Raw genomic sequence first — 5829 nt, 5'->3', positions numbered from 1 at the left:
GTGTGCAAGTCACTTTTTCTAATGTCCATTGGTTTATTGGAGGGTCTGGTTTAGATACGATTATCAGAATGTCATACATTGAGAGGGTCCTTGAAGGATCTGTTTTGGGCACTAAGGTAGAGGCCTTGCTAGGGCTCCATCTGCAGATCTGCCCATGTCTCAAAAGCAGCACCTGCCTCGTGGCCCAGGAATGCTCTGCATTTCCCAAACAGCCCCCGCGTGTACTTACTAGTGCCAGAGCCGTCTCCAGGAGCCAGAAAGTCTACTAGTCCACAGTCAGAGAGAAGATGAGGCTCCAGCTACTGAGAACAACTCCTTTCCAGAAGCAGATTTATTTAGGAGCAGGAGAAGGCAAGGGAGGGAGAATGAGGTCACCGGGCTCTGAAGTGGGGACACAGGTGGGGACACAGGTGGAAGTGGGACATGGGACTCCACCACAAGCTCTGCTCATGACTCAGGGCCATCAGGATTCTCCCAGAGTGGGGGACAGGGAGAGGCGGGGTTAGCAGGAGTCGAGGTTGGTGGGAGGAAAGGTGGACGTACAGTGCAAGTTACATGGGATCATTTTCATGTTGGGCACCCAGAATAAAGCACTTTCACTCCCTGCATTCCACCAGGTGCCGCAGTCCAGCTGCAGCAAAATAACCGGGGGGTGATGAACAACTTGTGTAGATCGATACAGCAGGAGTGGGAGCCGTTTATTGTAGGACAGGAGGGGTATCTATACATTCCACACAGCTTATCTTAACATAAACTAGATACAGCAGTCAACCAATAAGGAATCTCCACACTTAATGGCTCGCTGGCGTGACTTCACAAACCACTCCCTCTGGCAAAATGCCAGGCGCCATCCTGGCTTGTTTACAGACCCTAACAACCAGGCTCTCACACAGCCCTAGGAGCAAGGTCCTTTAAGAGCTGCGTGAATGGTCTCGTGGGATGAACCAGCAGGGCAGCCAGGCCACCCTCAGCCCCTCAGGCTAAGGGCTCGAGGCCACAGGGACTTCCTCTTGTAATTCACACAAAGGTGCTGTGGGCTAGCAGCAGCAGTCTGGATTTTACTGCCAGAAAACTGGGACCCAGAGATGGTGATCCACTTGCCCAGAGTCACAGCAAGAGGTCAATAGCAGAATCAGCACTCCAACCAGGCCCGTCTGGTCCCAAACTCACTTTTATTTCCAGTCTGCCAGACTGTCTTGGTGTTGGGGAGAGGAAGTAAAGGAAAACCTCAGGACCAGTCACCAAGATAGACCGTAGAATGTTCTGGAAACATGCAAATATACAAGAAGGAAGGCAGGCAGGAGAGCATGCACACTCCCCTCCACAGTCATCTGTTAGACGTCAGTCGTGCAGGGACCCAGCAAGAATCCAGGCCCCCAGCAAAGAAAGGAGGAAGGCATGAGGCCCTGCTCCCAGGGAGCTCCTGTTAGTACCTAGCAACCACCGTCAAGCAGAAGCTGCAAACCAAGCAGACCAAGGGGTCCATCAGAGGTCCACAGCCGTTTACTGGGAGGGACACGGAAACCCCACAGATCCAGCCCAGAATTGAACCTGGCCTTCAGGGTCAAGAATCTCCCTCACTGGCAATCCTCTAGGTGGCAGGAAACCCCCAGAAGGCCGACTTTCAGAAAAGGCCCCTGGAGCACCAGCCTCTGAGCAGCACAGGGCGTGGGGTGGAAATGACCGCACCGCGCCTGGGCTTGCTGGAGAAAGCCATGTCCCCGGCCCTGCCCACAGTCCCTGCCCAGTCCCGCTGCTGCAGAGCTGAGGGCACAGCAGAACAGACAGAGAAACGGTCCCGGACAGTGACACACTGCACTGAGGTGACAAGTCAGGCTTTCCAGTCACCGCAGAGCACTTTCTTGAAAGTCTTAATTAAAAAAAAAACAAAAAAATAAAAAATAAAAAAAAGGCCTACTCTTCCCTAAAGTGACGTGGGTACACCATGGCGTCACACTGAGGAGTGACAGCCAGCTCCTCGCGGGGTGACATGCAGAGGTCACTTCTGTGGGTGGCTCTTCTGGAAGATCCCAGCCTGTCTGCACTCCCACTGCTGAGTGTGGGTGCCCAGGAGGACACTCGGAGCCCGCTCAGTGCCCTTCCCACCCAGGGAGAAGAGGAAGCGGGCGTGAGCCGAGAGCCTGCGTCTCCTGTCCTGGGGCACTGCACTGAGGAAGGGTCCCTGCACCTGTTCACAGGACAATGAGCTGGCAGTCTGCATGTGCCTTGAGTGAGGTCACGCGAGCCTTGGAACAAAGCCAGAGATCAAACCTGTCGTGAAAGATGAAGTTCCTCTGCTTAAGCCAGGCAGTTGAGTGAGGTGGTGCAAGGCACAGACTGGGCATCTGGCTGCCAGGGTTTGAAGACCAGACCTGCTACTGAGAGGGCCTGGAAAGGCTGCGCACATCTCTTCGCCTAGTTTCCTCACGTGGACAGTGGGTGACCGTGTGAGGGCTGTGTGGACATCCCACCTACAGAAGTGGCCTAGAGAAAGTGGTCCAGAACCAGGCGGAATCCCCAGGGAGGAAAGAAGCGAAAACATCATGACCCTTGCCTGTGAGTTGTGCTAGGGGGACTGTGCAGACAGCTGGCCAGAACAGCAGGTGGCCTGGTGACCCCTGAAGTGGGGCCTGGTATCTGAAGCTCAGGCAGCCTTGTTGGGGACGGTATCCTAAATTTGTGGGGTGTGTGCTAACTCTAAGGGGTTGACTTCACAATTATATTGCAACGTGAGGGACCCCCTTTAAGAATGAAATACAATCATATGAAAAAGACCTTATGAACTCTGAAGGCTTCAATATTACATAATAAAACAAGGTATGGTCATGGTGGAGGACCAACGGGGACATTCTCATAGTTAACTTTCTAGCAATTCAGATGGATTTCTGTTGTTCCAACATACTCTCTTCCTGAACCCCATGGTGGTGAAATTTATTTTTTACTTCCACAAAATCTAACGGGAACATGAGATGCACAAGAGTCTGAGCTAGGTATGGGAAGAATGGGGGCGTGGGAAGGAAGTCAAGATGAAGAGGAGATCATGCCTACCTTCCAGAAACACGTCATCCAGGGAGGAGACACAGTGGTAAACACAGAATCCAAGCAAGAGCGTGGGCAGCACAGAGGCTCAGCACAGAGGCCAGACCAGGGAGAGGGACTTGGAAAGCCGCAGGGAAAAGGACATTTGAAGCAGGCTGTGCATGGGACCGAGGGGCGGGAGAAAGAAAGGATGTTCACCCGCTGTAGGTAGACAGGACTGTGAACCACTCGGCACCATCAGACAGGGAGATTCCCCGGGATCTTACTCTTTCCCATTAAAGGCAACTTAGTGAAAAGATTGAGAAACTCTGACCCTGATTTTAGAGATTAGCCAACAAGGACCTAGGGTTATGTGATATGTACCAGTTCACCCCCAAAACAAATGAGCAAACCAGAGAGGGGGCAGGGTTGGCCCGCTGCCTTGCCCACAGATGCGATCTCGCCCACTTAAGCAGTACTTTAGAATTCAAGTCAACACTACCTCAGTGGCCTGCTCTTCCTGTAGGAGAGAGGGTCCCTAGCTCCCCCCAGGGGACTTTTGCCCCAGGAGCAGCAATACAGGGAGCAGCAGCACATGTGTTGGCTCCGAGGTGTTGAGGACATTGCCCCCCGAGGAAGAGTCAAGCTCTGAGTGCAAACCAACTAGTCAGAACTGAGCCACAGAGTGGCCTCATCAACACCAGCCAGCGACAGAGCCTAGTGACGCCCAAGGAGACGCGGAGGCTGCACACCATCAGCTGAAAACAGCAACAGACGCTTCAGAGGAAAACATGACGATGTCTTCCCCAAACAGCTGGGTCGTGCGACAGGTGCAATCAAACACCGAAGGAGCTTCAGCCAATTGCTAAGAGACAGCCCAGTGCATCTGTCCACCCCCTGGAGCGGAGCCTCGACTGGCTTTTCTCCTGTACCTGCCCAGCGGGTGGCACTTCCCGGAATTCTCAGGCCTGTGCCACCCTGGAGGCCCTTTGCTTCAGTCTGAGAAGGACTCTTGGAGATGAAGAGAACCCAGAGCTGACCTCCTTCACCAGCTCCTGCTTTACCAACATGAGATCCCCAGGCAAAAGGGGACAGCTGCTCTGTTTTCAGTGAGGGACTGAGTTTCATTAACCATCAAAATCACGACTTTTTTAATTCCAGAAATAAAAGCCAAGTTATTGTCTATCCATGTGTTAGCTTTCCCTCACTGTGACGCCATACTCCAGTAATCAACTTACAACACGGAAGGTTCAGAGGTTTCCATCCAGGGTGCTTGGGCTCCGGGAGCACAGAACATACGGCAGACGCTCATGATAGAAAAGGCTCGCTCACCTTGCGGCAGCTGGGAAGCCCAGGGAGAGGGGACGGGCAAGGATCCCAGCTCCAGGGCAGGGCCTAGGGACCGGGCTTCCTCCCACCAGGTCCACCTTGGAAGGTTCCACCGCCTCCCAGTAGCATCTTAACCAGGCTCTTAACCAGGCCTTCAGCCACGGCCTCTGGGGCATCCAGACGCCAACGGGAACAGCCCAACTGCAAAGTCAGGGAAGGCTCAGGTCTGGAGCCCGCTTTGAAGTGCAGTGCCTGGCCTCAGAACGCAGGCACTGAGCTACCCCTTCTTTTAGGAAAGGGCCTTGCGATGAGTCTGAAACCTGGTGTGGCAGCACATATCCTTTTGATACCAAGCCCTTGTCCTGGAGGGGCAGTGTGGTGGGCAGCAAGCAGGGATGTGGCCCTGTGGAGCCCACTGTGCCAGCACTGGCCTGAGGCGCGGCGAGCGAAGGCCCGGGCAAGCTCGGGCGCCCTGCCTGTTGCACTGCTGGGGCCCAGGCTCGGCCCAGTGGGGGTGCCTGCTCCACACAGCACCACAGCCCAACCCCCAGCATCCAGGACCTGACAACCCCCACCTCCAGGGAAGGAGGGCATGTCCTGGTGTCACTTGATGGAAGCCGTCAGCAACGGCCTCTCCAGGCCGAGAGCTCACCCAGATGCAGGGAGGGGCAGGCCCCACGTGACCTCACCTCCAGGTGGACTGCACACCCTGCAAAGAGACCACGACCTTCTTTCTAACAGCGTCCCGAATGCGGGCACTGGGTACCTAGCTCGGCACAGTGCAAGGACTCGACAAATACTTGCACGTCTGAGAGACAGTGTTAAAAAGCAGCTAACTCAGCTTCTCAGCATCATGCCCACCAAGTTCCAAGTTCTGATCTCTGTGGTCTTGTATTTCTCTAGTGAAACAGACAGGATGAAGGTCACACAGGGAGACACTTCAGCCTATTCCCTGTCTGCAAACCTGAGCAGAGATAGGTGGGGATCACATGGAGCAGACCCTAAGAAAAACAGTGCACATCGGGGGAGGGGACCACAGCAGGAGACATATTCTGCCCCGTCAGAACTGAGATCAGAATTAATTACACTAAGTGGAGGCTTACGTGGATAACCAACTTGCTCAAGGTTGGGTCACGGGTTTGCTGAGAAATGGAAAGAGTTCTAGGGTCTGACCCCAGTGGAGTCCTCTTGTTGCAGCACAGTAGTGTTTCTAGAAGAAAATGTTGCTTTATTTAAAAAAATAAATAAATAGTGACCAAAAGAAGTGTTCTCCTGATTTGGTTCTGTCACTATCCCTGCCGTTGGCCATCCTGCCCTGCTGCCGGCCTTGCTCGCCAGCCCCTGCCTGTGTCCACAGGCGTAAGACACTCACTGAGAGCAGCAGGGATTTCCCTGTTGGACAGTCCAGCTGGTCAGTAAACTCATGATGTTGGGGTGCAGCGGAGCGACGGAGGGGAGAAACCACACAAGAGACTGACTTCA

This window comes from Ictidomys tridecemlineatus, chromosome 10 (assembly GCF_052094955.1).
Source record: "Ictidomys tridecemlineatus isolate mIctTri1 chromosome 10, mIctTri1.hap1, whole genome shotgun sequence".
NCBI classification, from domain to species: Eukaryota; Metazoa; Chordata; class Mammalia; order Rodentia; family Sciuridae; genus Ictidomys; species Ictidomys tridecemlineatus.
This window is presented reverse-complemented; position numbering follows the sequence as displayed.